Source organism: Balaenoptera acutorostrata, chromosome 14 (assembly GCF_949987535.1).
Source record: "Balaenoptera acutorostrata chromosome 14, mBalAcu1.1, whole genome shotgun sequence".
In the NCBI taxonomy this organism is placed as follows: domain Eukaryota; kingdom Metazoa; phylum Chordata; class Mammalia; order Artiodactyla; family Balaenopteridae; genus Balaenoptera; species Balaenoptera acutorostrata.
In genome coordinates, this window is record NC_080077.1 from 21,303,412 (window position 1) to 21,317,311 (window position 13,900).

At 43.2% G+C, this 13,900-nt stretch overlaps 1 non-coding gene across 1 annotated transcript; it reads right to left on the bottom strand.

The window, feature by feature from the left end:
* Nucleotides 1–1,458: 1,458 nt before the first annotated feature.
* TRNAL-UAA (transfer RNA leucine (anticodon UAA)) lies at nt 1,459–1,541 on the bottom strand. The gene has a single exon. It is a non-coding gene; the product is annotated as a tRNA-Leu (tRNA).
* Nucleotides 1,542–13,900: the final 12,359 nt, after the last annotated feature.

The following is a 13,900-nucleotide window of genomic DNA, read 5'->3' on the forward strand; positions in this document are numbered from 1 at the left end:
GAGGAGTACAAGGTAAGCATGGAATATCTTGGGCTAGGAAGTAAGGGAGTGCTAAAAAATGATGAAGACATGTCAAAAGTCAGCCTTGAATAGACTCCCACTGACCAAATCTGGGACACTTTCAGCATGAAAAGTAATAATTATAAAATAGATTGTAACCATTAATTAAAATAGGACACCATGGGCGCATACTTACAGAACTTATTCCATAATAATTGAATAAAATGGAAAGTTTGATGAGTAATGGGATATTTACATAACTTCAAAGCACTTCCCCTCAAAATATGCATTCATCACAAAGGGTTAACTATAGTGGAGAAAACTGGCAGAAAAGCCTTATCAAGTGAACCAACTTAAGATCAGTAACAGGACAGACCAAAACCATGCCACCTGAGAGACTACAATGCAAACACAGTGTCACTTCCAGGATAGCCCTGCTTTATTTATAAGCATAACCTGAATCTAATCAAGAGGAAACATTAGACAAACCCAAACTGACAAACGGATGTTCTACAAAATGACAAGCCTGTCATCTTCAGAAGTTTCAAGATCATGAAAGTCAGGAGAGACAGGAATCGTGCTAGATTGCAGAAGCTTAAGGCAATGTGACAAGTAAATGCAATGCATTATTCTGAACAGGAGACTTTTACTTTAAAGGACCACTGGTGATTAAATGGGGCCTGGGGATTAGATGGTAGTAAATTATCAACATTAATTCCTTGATTTTAACGGTTGTACTGGAGTATCTATTTGGTACCTTACCCTCAAATGATTTGAAAAACAAAAAAATTCTTTCCACTGTACTTGTAACGCCCCCCCCTCTAGATTTTAGATTACTTTCACTTTTTAAAAGTATTTAAAAAACAAAAACAAAAAGCAGACCGCGCCATTCGTATTTTAAAATTCTTAGCCGATTACCAATTAGTCCATTTTGTAGCTATGATGCATACTGTCTCGGCCTTCATGGATTTAACGGAAGAATTGTGTGAATACAGTTAATTTTGGCGAAAAACTAGGAAAAAGTAGAGATGAACTTTTGACTTTTCTGCACAGGCACTTTTCTAACTACGATGCTGTATCACTAGCGCCCTTCCTGCCCAGCTGGCTGCCTCCCTGCAAGCGAGGGAACTGATCCCCGCGGCGCGGGCTGCCGCCGGAGTCCCAACCCCACCTGAGCCCCGCGAAGCCGTTGACCAGCAGCGACGCCGACCCCACCCCACCCCACCCCACCCCATCCCGCCCCACCGCCCGTCCCGGCCCGGGGGACAGCGCCCGCCCCCCACGCCCAGCCCGCTCGCTGAGTCGCCTCTGGCCTGTGGGAGGCGGGGCCGCGTGTTGTCGGGCTTGCGCCTCTCTCAGCCAGGAGACAGAATTCCTGAGTCCAAGACATCGTGTGCTCGGTGAAATTTACATTTTAAAAATAAATTAATTTTTTAATGAGAGAAGAGGAAAACTGTCTACCAGGAGTGGGGTTCGAACCCACGCGGACATATGTCCATTGGATCTTAAGTCCAACGCCTTAACCACTCGGCCATCCTGGTGCAGGCGCATAATCTTCTCTTCGCTCTTCCTACAAGTCGTACTCCACCGTCCTCCTCGCGCCCGCTCTTGAGAGGGCCGAGGGCCCTTCGCCGCCGCTCCCTTAGTTTTCCCAGCCCGAGACGGAGCTGCCTGGCAGCCGGAGCCTCCTTTTTCCGCCGCCGCAGCTCACTGTTGCCCCTGGCCCGCCGCGGCCGCCAGGGCAACTGCAGCCGAGCTCGGCGAGCTTTCGGCGGCGGCGACCCTCCGCTCGCTTAGGCGGAACTCGGGCGCAGCCACTCTACTTTCGGTTTCGAGGTGCGCGGGCGCGGGAAACAAACACGCTCGTAAACCTCTGGATTCCTAGCAGCACGTTTTAGGAGGCGCCCGGGACTGGTGGCGGTGCTGAGACGGAGCCCAGAGAGTGGCGTTTAGTTTGTTTTTTGGTTTGTTTCATTCCAGGGAGAATAAACTTCAAGGAATGAGTTGCATGGGCAGCAGCAGAGTTCTTGGACGCCCGTCCCTATGGGCCGCTTTTCTTCTCAACAAGTCACACGGGCAGGGAGTGTTGTAGCGACCTGTGTCTATACTGCGGCGCCACGTGCAGGGAGCGCGGCACCATTCGCCCTCCCGACTGGCTTCGGGCACGCTTCAGACGCAGTGCCGGGGACCTCCTCTCTGTTCCCAGACCCTCCTTTGCACATAGATGTTTATGTTCTCGTATCTTAACTGTTCTGCAGTGCCCTCCTTCCTGCCTGTGCACGAGAGATTTCAGTTCGTCCTCTCAGTTGACTTCCTTTTCCAGGGCTTTCGCGCCATTCTCCACCACACAGGACCTGGAAGCCACCACAGAGCCAAGGCTTCTGTGTTCTGGAGCGTCAGGGGGCCTGGGGACTGAGCCACCATCCGGCAGCCACGCCCTTGTTGAGACAGTGCAGGCAGCTTTGACCGAGAACTTACGTCATCCTGGAGACTGTACGCATTCACGTCACCAACTGGCTCCTCACCCACTGGGTCACACTGTGAGAAACCCATTGCCCTGCCACCTCCCGGACGCCTGTGATCCCTGGGAACACTGCCCTGACCTGTGGAGGCCTTCGCCCAGCCTGCTGCCCTGGTTCTCTGAGTTCCAGTCAAGAACATGACCGCCCCTGAGGGAGCTCCCCCGGATAGTAGTGGATGAAATTGTCCCCTACCCGCTTTGCCACTTAACATAGTGAGGGATCAGTGGCCTGTGTCTACGTTCCGGCCTCAACACTATCCCTCCCGCTGAACGTGAGGCCTGGCCCTCCAGGAGCGTGCAGTCAAGAACAGGGATAGAGCATTTCCTCCCGCCTGGCCCTGCCCTGCTGAGAGAAGAAGGGGAACTTGGACTCTTGCCAGGGTCCAGAGACATTTGTGTGATGATGACACAGGATCACCACCCACTAACTCACCATCTCCATCTCGGAGGCTAAGTTCTGGCTTGTGCCTTAGGAAGCAGGCCTCAACATGGAGGAAGTTCCCCAAACGTCAGAAGAGTGTTCAAAAGATGCTGGCGACTGCAAGGCATGACAAATATCCACTTGAATGTCAGGACAAAGTGTGAAAGGCACGGTGCAATGACACTTGTTATAACTGACGATATTAGAGAGCAAATGACAATATTAAGATAGATTTTATAACATTGGAATGGCTTCATGTTCCGGAAATTGCATTTGACATACTTCTTATGGGGAAATGTTTCCCTCTATTTAAACTATTTTTCACTGTGTGTGTTTGTTTAAGCCATGATATTCTTTATGCATTCTATGGTGGTTTAAAAAATATGTCTATAACTGCTTTGATACTCCTCCCTTCAAGACATAGAGCCTAATTCCCTTCTCCTTCAATGTGGGCTGGATCTTGTTTCTATGGAGTAGAATAAAACAGAAGAGACAGTATGCAACCTCGGAGAGTAGGTCATCAAAAGGCACTGCTGCTATCAACTTGGTTTCTCTCTGTTGGATGATTCCCTCTGGAGGAAACCAGCTGCCATGTCCGGAACAGCCTTTTGAGAGGCCCATGTGGGGAAGAACAGCCAGCAAGGAACTGAGGTCTCAGCCCAGTCAAGCCTTCAGATGACTATAGCCCTGGCCAATATCTTGACTACAACCTCTTGAGAGACCCTGAATCAGAACCACCTAGCGAAACCCTGATTTCCTGACCCTCAGAAACTACATAAGGTAAATATTTTTGTGTTATTTTTATGCAGCTATAGATAACTAATAGACAAACTAGCCAGAGTTAGTATCTCTAGCTTTGACAATGTATTCACAGGCATATATTTTGTTTCCATACATGTTATCTTAAAAGACCCTGCTGATGGCAACACCAATTGCCTAAGATAATGGGGGACAAACTAGATCACTTTTACATGATTGGTAGGAGTGTAAAATGGTATGACCACTCTGCACAAAATTTGGCATTTCTTAAAAGAAACAAACATACAACTACCATAGGACCCAGCAATTGCACTCATGAGCATTTATCCCAGAGAAATGAAAACTTACACACACACACACACACAGACATTTGTTGCACTTTAATCAATTCATGATAGCCCAAAACAAACAAACAAACAAAGACCCTGCTGACCCTTTTGCTAACATTGAACTTTCCTTCTTCCATTTGTTTCCAAACTCTTGAATGGAGTTGCCCAAACTTTCCAAGTCCACTCATTTACTTTCACTTTTCCCCAGAATCCTCTGCTGTGTGGCTTCTACTTTTCTCTCTCTTTATCTTTTCACAATGAGAGTATCTTTACTAAAAGACATTCAAACTGTGAAAGTTGTATGAAGTTCAAACAATACAGAAGTGAATAAAGTAGAATGCATAACCCCTTTCCACAACCCATGTCATTCCAGTTATACTGAATTGGGACCCCTTTGCCCTTAGAGATGCTAAGCCATTTTCTGTCTCTCTCCTCCTGATTCTATCTGCCCAGCTCTCCTCCAAGGCCCAGCATAAACCCTACCTTCCCACCACACACAGAATTGTAAAGTGAAATGAGTATTAAGTTATACTTACCTGTAAATATGAGTGTACAAAACTTAGGAAGTTCCAAATTAGACTGCAGAAGCATCCTTATAACTCTGCCTGATCTTATTTATTATAATAATTAAGGTATGTGATAACATTAGGATAACAGTAAGGTATGTGATAACATATTATTTTTAGTGACATAATTTTCTAAGTTATAGAATTTAAATTTTTGTCTCAAATCTCATGAAATGTAGAATACACATTTCCTATATATTAAGCAGCATATAAATTAGTCTTTTTGTCCATAATTAAGGGTTGTTGTTATGACAACAATGATTTTTTCTACAGAGGAAACAAGAGGCAGCAGGATGTCATAATGTAAAGATGTTATTTAGGCTGTGGAGTCAATAGATCTAGTTCAAATTCTAATTTTTTCCAAGCTGTGAGGCAATATACTTAACGTCTTCAAGTCTCAGTTTCCTCATCTGTAAAGTGGGAATAATAGCACCTACCTCAGAGAAATGTGACAATTAAGTGAAAAAAATATATGTAAAGTATCTAGCAGGGTGCTTGGCTGGAGGTGGGCTCCTGTGATAGTCGGTGTTTGTTGCTTTTGCCACAGCCGTTCCCAGTTTGATTTCGAGAAAGGTAGACTCCGCCCCCTGCCCCAGGGGGTGAATTATTATTGGCCTTTTGCAAGTAATTGGCCTGGGGCAGGGATAAGGGAGAGAGTGGGCCAGTGATCCAGTTCTGGCTAATGAGAGATAAGGAAAGTTGGCTGGGGCTTCTGAGAAAGAATTTAAAAAAAAAAAAAAAAGGAGTCTTGGGAAGTGAAAGCTTATGCTATTCCTTCCCTTTTTCTTCCTGCCTTCAATGAGCTGGTGTGAAATGAAGTTCTTGGAGCTGTGTTAGCATCCTGTGACTACAAGGGGACAAGCCAATGGATAAGGAGCTAACACCCAAAGATGTCAGAAGGATAGGTTTGAAGGAAACTGCCCTTCGAGACCGTTATGAGCCATAGCTAGCCAGAAACTATCTACCTCCAATCTGCCTGAGGTATGGGATAATTAACACGTCTTGAAATATATGCCAGTGGTTCTCAAAGCATCCGGATCACCTGGGAACTTGTTGGAAATGCAAATTCTCAGGCCTCACCCCAACTTCCTGAATCTGTGTCTCAGAATTGGGTGATTGTGAGGCATGCTCGGGTTTTAATGGCCCTGTTTTCCCGTAGGTTTCTGAGGAAACGTTTCCTAAGGGCTCAGACAGTATGTGTAGCGTGGATGAAGGGTTCTACAGTATTCCACAAAGGTTGCTTCCTTGACTGATTCCCCATTATTGGCTTGATTTCTTATCATTTATCTTTTTTCCCCTAAGTGAGCCTATCTCCTGAGGGTGCACTTGCTGTCTTTCTGTGTTTAAATAAATATACAAATGATTGTGTGGAACCCTGACGCTGCCTTCTCCTCAGGTGTGTCTTGTCTTTGATAGACTCTTCACTTTCGCTTTACCAGAAGTCTCTCACTTCCTAATTTCAGCCTAACACCCTATTATTTCAACATCAGTTAAACCCTTCAACTTCCAGGTTACTTTTAAACCCCCTCCTTATCTCAACAGTGAAGAAATATGGCCGTATCATAGATTTTCAGAGTATTATTGAGACAGGCTGGCACCTGGGACCTGGGACCCTTTGCTGCAGTGCTTACACCTGGACCAACATCTCCTTGAGGAACAGGATACAAAGAAACTATAAGGAACTAAAAATAACTGCGTACATGCGCAGCTGGGGCAGATTATGAACAACAAGATACGAAAAGACCAAAAACCCAACTGCTACTTCTGAGGAGTCAGGAGCAAAAGCAGGGTACTGCTCATGACCCCTGCACACAGCACCGCCAAGGGGGTGGGCAGACCACATAAGTCACCCTTGCGGCCCAACGCATGCATCTGGCCCTACCCTCACCCGTTTAAGGGACCACCTCACCCCTCTCAGGGAGCGAGCGAGGGAACCTGTTACTTGTTTTTGCTCCCTTGGGCTGCAGCCCAAGTCCCAGTAAAGCCTTGCCTGAATTTCTTGTCTGGCCTCTTACCAGTTTCTATTGATTAAAGAGTCCAAGGTCGGTAACATTATCACTAAGCAGCATCAACACTAGGACATATTTTCTCATCTGAAGGTGAGAACGAGAAGCATTCTGTTGCTTACATTGGGGATTACGAAATACTTTCCAGGCACTTTCAGACACCTGAGTGTGCAATTCTTCTGGGTTCCAAAGAACAGAGTTGATGACTGAGCGAGTGTGAGGTCAACCAACCCTGACTGCTGAAATTGTGGTGAGGCTTTTTCAGACAGCTGTGGGCCGGAGATACCACAAAGGGATGCAAGGTTGCTGGGACATGGGACAAGGGTCGGGCGACGGAGGTTTGTATTGCCTGGTGCCTTCCATCTCCCAGCACTTAAGGGCTCAACTACAGAGAAGTCCAGTGGGAATTTTGCAAAGGACTCCTAGCCTGCTTTCAAAAGGGTTCTTTACTCTCTCCTCCCTTCCCCCTCATCTTTTGTCTTCCAATTTCACTAAAGACAAACTTTGTTTTATAGAGCAGTGAGTTAGCATTACTTTACCGTGAGAAGCACTTTACATGTTACCTCATTTTATTCATTTTACCTAATTTTCCCCATTTCTGTTTTAGTTCTTTATTCTTTAAGTGTTCTGCCTCTATCTTGTTTTCCTTACTTTGTCTTCATTTGCATTGCCTTTCAAAGTATTATTACTTTACATCCAACTGAAGTTATATTTATTCCTTGTTTAGATTTTTTCTTAATCTCTACTAGTTTTGATTTTATTTTACATATTGTAGCTTTTAATTTTTATTTTATAATTAAATCTGGTTATTTTATCTTGTAATAACTCACTTTTCATGACATTTCTATTTTAACCCTTATATTTTAATTTTAACTGTTTAGTTTTTCTTAGTTTTCTCTCTTCCTTGTGTTATTATACTTAATTTTTTTTTCAGGGATATTTATTTTACTTTGGGTTTTTGGCAGTTAAGAAATATGGCCTCAGGAAGTGGCAGTGAGGAAAGGCCACATCTCTGTCCCCACAGTTTCCACAACAAGGAGAGGGACAATCTAACAAAAGGTAGGGTCTTCCTGCAGCCACTCAGGGTGAGACTCAGACTCAGTTGGCTAGATATTAAATGGCAGGGTGAACTTAGAAAATGTCATACAAGGGGACACCCAAATTAAATATCATATATATGTTGGGTGACCGTACAGTTTATCATCCAAACTCAGACACTTGTGAAAGTGAAAGGAGAAGCTATTGAAAGTTATGCTGGGACAACAGGTCTCCAAGAAGCTGGTTCCAGGCACCTTACGTATGTAAAAGAAATATGTATGCAAGTTTGGACCAGAGTTAAGTAATATCAGCTCTGCCCTTAATAGACGTTTATTTATTTATTTTTAACATTTTTAATTAATTAATTAATTTATGGCTGTGTTGGGTCTTCGTTTCTGTGCGAGGGCTTTCTCCAGTTGTGGCAAGCAGGGGCCACTCTTCATCGCGGTGCGCGGGCCTCTCACTGTCGCGGCCTCTCTTGTTGCAGAGCACGGGCTCCAGACGCGCAGGCTCAGTAGTTGTGGCTCACGGGCCTAGTTGCTCTGCGGCATGTGGGATCTTCCCAGACCAGGGCTCGAACCTGTGTCCCCTGCATTGGCAGGCAGATTCTCAACCACTGCGCCACCAGGGAAGAGCAATAGACGTTTATTGAATGAACAACCACACTGAAGATTAGATAAACTTAAATGTAAATCAAAACATAATTCCTGATGTGTGAAGCTTTCTCGTTGGGTCAATTAGGAAAATCCAGACAGAAAGTTGTAACTGCCTTTACAGCCCACGTATCTGGTGTGCATTTTGGATTGCATTATTAACCACACAATAGCCCACAAATATTCATCTTTTTTTTTTTAAAGTATAAACAGCAATTCTTTAATTTCATTTGGTTGTGGACAGAGAGGAGGAAAGAACTGAATGAAGGTGATTCACATGTTTTGCCTCTAGCTATCTGGGAGGGTAATGATTCCATTAACTGAAGGAGGTCCATCAGAGGAAGAACAGAATGCTGAGTTGGAGGAGCCTATGGGACATTCAGGAAGAGAGGTCAAGCAGACAGTAGGATATAAAAGTATGCAGTTCAGGTGACAAATCTAGGCTAAAGATGTAGATTATTGAGTGCGTGGCTCAGGCAAACATCTGAGTGTCCCACGGTGCAGGCGGAACAACAGGTGGGGGAGGGGCAGCCCCAGGATGTTGCTGTGTCATGTCTAGTGATCCCAGGACATGCTTGGGCAGTACCCAGCTGCATTCATTATGAGCTCACCCCTGCTACTCAAAAACAATATTTTTCAAAGGTGAGAATAAGAGGAGTCCTGCAAGCAGAAGAAGAAGAGTCTAGCTTGGGTGCCACCTGCTCAGGGAGGTTGCCCACTTACGCTGACAGCACCTGGGTACGTTGGGTACAGTTGAGACTGTATGTTTCCTCCTTATCAGGCAAACTAAAGAGAGCTGCTGGGGTCATCAGTGACCAATCTTCTCTCCACAAAGGTTTGGAAATTATCACCATAGGGTAGCAAAACCATGGGATGGATGAGATCAACCACAAAGGAGGTACAGAGAAGAAAGAGTCAAGGGTAGACTCCTTGGCCATTTCACATGACAGTGTGTGGGCTAACTCATCTGACCCAATACTCTGAAAAATAGATGAGGTACCTCTGTGTTTTTATGCTACCAAGCGCTGGGGAGTAGTCATTTCCCTCCCCTTTTTTCTTAGTTGCCTTAACCACATCTGATGATTTATTATAGCTGTGTAGTGTGCAGGTGTAGCTATAGAGAAGGCAAATACTGTCAACTAAGCCCACACAGGGTATGTGGACATTGACAAATCACAGCCTCTTTCTCCTGTCAAATAAATCAGAGGAGTTGGTAATATAAATCTGAATGCATGAATATTTCCTTTTGTTTTGTTTTGTTTTGGCAATATACTTTAAGGAGGTAATTCAGTTGTTCAGTTGCTACATGGTGTACCTTTAATTCCAGGAGTTTTTGTTTGAGGTGTAAACTGTAGTATCTATTTTGTTTTTAAGTCTTTGTGAAAATTTTGAAAATATATATATATATATATATATATATATATAAATATATAAATTTATATATTATACATTTTATCATATATATACATATAAATTTTCTTCTGAATAAAAAAGCAGACCAAGCAAAGAAACAATAGACTAAATGGAATTAATAGCATCAGTCTCTCCTAATTTTATTAACTGTTAAAGAATAATGCAATAGTTGGATGAAGAGAGGAGTGGTAATTATATTTTATCAAACTATGAGGCACAATTTTTTCATTTTTTCTTTTTTACAAAAAAAAGTAAAAGGAAAATAAATTAATATGCAAGTGAATATAAAGGCTCTGAGTTATCAGAAATCTATACAGGCCTTTAGGTGTTAGTAGGAATTTCCAAAATTTTCAACCCACTTACTACATTGAATTTAAGCCCAAACAAAATTATATTATAGAATATCATAGTACATAATTTAACCAAATTATACTCACAGGGCATATACAGAGGGAAAAAAAAAGATAACGTACCAACTTCTAGTTGAAACCATTGTCCCTGTTGACATGTCAGCCAAGTAAGTTGTTTGTTCACGATTTCTATTTGTTAGTGCACAGATAAAAATCAATTGGGTTCGTTCACAGGAAAGTTTACTTTCAGTATTTTCAGCTTCATGTCCCCTGATCCCACTCTGCTCTTTTGGGTGTCCACAGTTATCTTACTGTCTGACCTTAGGAACTGGTCATCCTTCCTTCTTCCTTTCTTTCTTCTTATTTTAACTCTCAAATTCATTCACACCACTGGATGATGCCTTGCGAAAATATTTATTTTAAGCCTCTTGTCTCTTATCAAGAAGGAAAGGATTTCTCTTCACCATTTTTATATTCTCCAGTGTGTTCTGCCAGTCATTTTTAATGTGACACTGAAACTCTTTATCAGTGACAAGGGCTGCTAATAAAGCTATGGTTTCCTTTTGGAAATGAGCACTTGTTGCAAAGTTATTTCACATATTGATAACCGCCAAGGCAGGATGCCAAACACAAGAAGCTCCCCTACTGATGAGTCCCAGCATTGAAAGAACAGGCACTTTCTTTCATCTCCCAGACAGATTTACTTTCTCCTGGGTCTGTGCATGTTTTAACATCTTGCCACTCAGTAACATTTCTTGTTTGACAGGTTTCTTCCATGAACCAGGTTACCAAGTGCGATGAAGATCATGAAGAGAGGCTGTTACCTCATCTATGCCCTTTTAAGGGTGCTTTAGACCAGGGGAAACCACAGGGCAGGGCAAAAGAATAAACTAGTTAAAACATTCCTAGCCGCAAGAGAAATTCCTGTTTTGTCACATGCAGGCTAAATAATTTCTTTTTATCTAAGGGTGACATTCCTTGTATGTCCTCTCTACCCCCGGGAGATTCTCTTCTTGATTTGGTCCAAAACCGTCTTTTGAAAGAGCTGGAGCACCAGCTGCTGGCAGCTGGGAGGCACATAACAGTAGGTCTGCCAGGACGGCTTCAACAGGGAGAGTGAGGCCTTGCAGCCCAGCCGAGCTCAGAGCTCAAAGAAAGGGCAGTTTGGGGTCCTCCAATCTCTCCTTGATCTTCAACTCCTGCAGCAGAAGGAATGGCCTTGCCAGTTATTTCTCTGCACAGTATACCTGCAGTTGAACATTTTTGTATTGAGTGAGTATTATGGATCCCTAAGGAGTCTATATGTGTGTGTTGGGTGAGGGGATGCCCTGATATACTCAGGAAAATGGACTGAGGCATCTCAGGGGAGCCTCGTAAAAAGAGACTTCAGTGATTGAGGACAGTTTGGGACTGTTTCTCAAAGCCACCACCCTGAAACACAGCCTTTTATGACTAGAAGCAGGGAGCTAAGTATTTTGCATAAATTACCCCACTAGATGCCACGTGAGAGAGGAATATGTACAGCTGAAACCCAAGCCAACACGTTTTGTCCACAATTTTTAAAATAATCTGTTTCATTTGAATGGAAGAAGAAAGAGGAAAATAATCCCTTCTTAAAAAGTTTTACAACTTTCTTTGCATCCCACCTTGGTCTGTACCTTTAATAAGGTACAGAGTCTTCCTGGCCCTACCTCGTGGCAGCCAATCCTGGTCTCGATTTGCCCCCAGTTCTGCCCACTTCAGTCCCTATGACTCAGATCTTCATCCTCTCTCTGTGCAACCTTTTCAGACTGACCATTCCCTTGGATGATCTGCTTCTCCCCAAGTAGCTTTTTCTCCAATCCCATTTCTCTTCCTCTCACCAAGACTTCACCCTGCTCCCAGGACACTGCCCCCTACTCTGGGCCCAGCACCCAGCACAGGACTGCATTCTTAGCTTCCACTTCTTAGAAAAAATAAGATGGTAATATTACTTCACAGAATTGTCATAAAAATACGAAATCAAAGCATCTTGTAGGGGAGTTCCCTGGTGGGCTAGTGGTTAGGATTCCAGGCTTTCACTGCCAGGGCCAGGTTCGATCCCTGGTCGGGGACCTGAGATCCCACCAGCTGGTGGCGAGGCCAAAAAAAAAAAGTGTTATACCAACAGGCATTGTTATGTTGGTTGAACATGTTTGCTGTGGGAGGACTGTTGAGCAAAGTGTGGTCAGATCCAGATTGGTGCCCACCCAGTAAACAAACCGAAGAAACAGAGGGGGCATGAGTGTAGAACAGATATGAGGTATCATCTATCTCCAAGAAAACTTAGAAAACTGAGGCACTGCTCAGTGTCAGCCAGTGAGCTTTGGTACGTGTGGATATGTATTTGTTCCCTCTTTCATTCTTTTCCTACCTTGTTCCATAATAGATTTATGGTGGCTTAGAACAAATCTCCAAGTGTGGGTACCCTAGGCAGGTAAAAGGGGCATATAAGTGGAGACCACATCGATGGGGAAGTATAAAGATCCTGACATAGAAACACATTCAATACATGCATGTTCCTGTTAAATGGCTTTAGGTGCATCTTTGTTTGGGATAGCGAGACTGAGCACATGCAAATAGCTGGGCCTATCTGAAAATAGAGAGATAAGGATATATATTATTAATATATATACATATGTATTTATATATATGTATGTATGTGTGTAATTTGCATGCTGTGTTCTTTTTACCCACTATAGAATGTTATGGGATGCTGGGAAACTGAGAGAGGGCTATGTCTAAAGAGTTCGCTATAGGACCATGAAAATATATCTATTTATCGATAGATTAGGAAAAACAGAAAAGGTCCAAGAAGTGGCTAGGGATGTTGCAATTAAATTGGGGTATAAAATACTTAAAACATAAACATCAAGAATTAAAAAATGACAGTTTTGGGGACTTGTCTCTCACTCCTCATTTTCTAGGATATCACCAGTATTAAAGCATCCTATGCAGTCCCACTCAGATCATCCGTTCAGAAAGTCTTCTTTCTCACCAGTATATATATATAGTCTTTACAACAAAGCTTCTAGTGTATGAGGACATCTTGTCCATTCTTTATAACACATGTAGGTAATAAAGATGCTCAATATTTATATGATGGTGAAGTTATTACACTCTAGATCCAGTTCATTTTCCATTTCTAATAGTCCTATTTTATTAATTCCAGTGATTTTCAATTCTGCTATCAAAAGCAAGTCAACTGTTACTCTGATTACAAATGGATGTTTCAAACTATTACAAATGAGTGACTTGCATGCTGCAGTTCGAGATGCCTTGCATATTTTGAAGAGAGGCGTCTGATGGTAGAAAATAGAATGGCAGGATTTATACAGAGAATCCAAGACTACCATTACCCTATTTTATTATTTTTAAGTTATGCATAATATTCAGTAGTTTCCTGTCAAGATAGGAAGTTTATACTGTAGAGCCTGACAAATATTTGCATATGACATTTAACTATAAAGCATTGGTACAAGAAGAACCCTGTTCTCTTTCCAAGTTGTTATCTTGAAAGGCCATAAACTTACTCTTGTGATGTCACAGTTCAAACATTTTCATACTATTGATCGGCTTTTTTATTTATTTATTTACGGCTGAGTTGGGTCTTTGTTGCTGTGCACGGGCTTTCTCTAGTTGCATTGAGCAGGGGCTACTCTTCGTTGCGGTGTGCGGGCTTCTCATTGCGGTGGCTTCTCTTGTTGCACAGCACGGGCTCTAGGCGCGTGGGCTTCAGTAGTTGTGGCACACAGGCTCAGTAGTTGTGGCTCATGGGCTCTAGAGAGCAGGCTCAGTAGTTGTGGTGCACGGGCGTAGTTGCTCC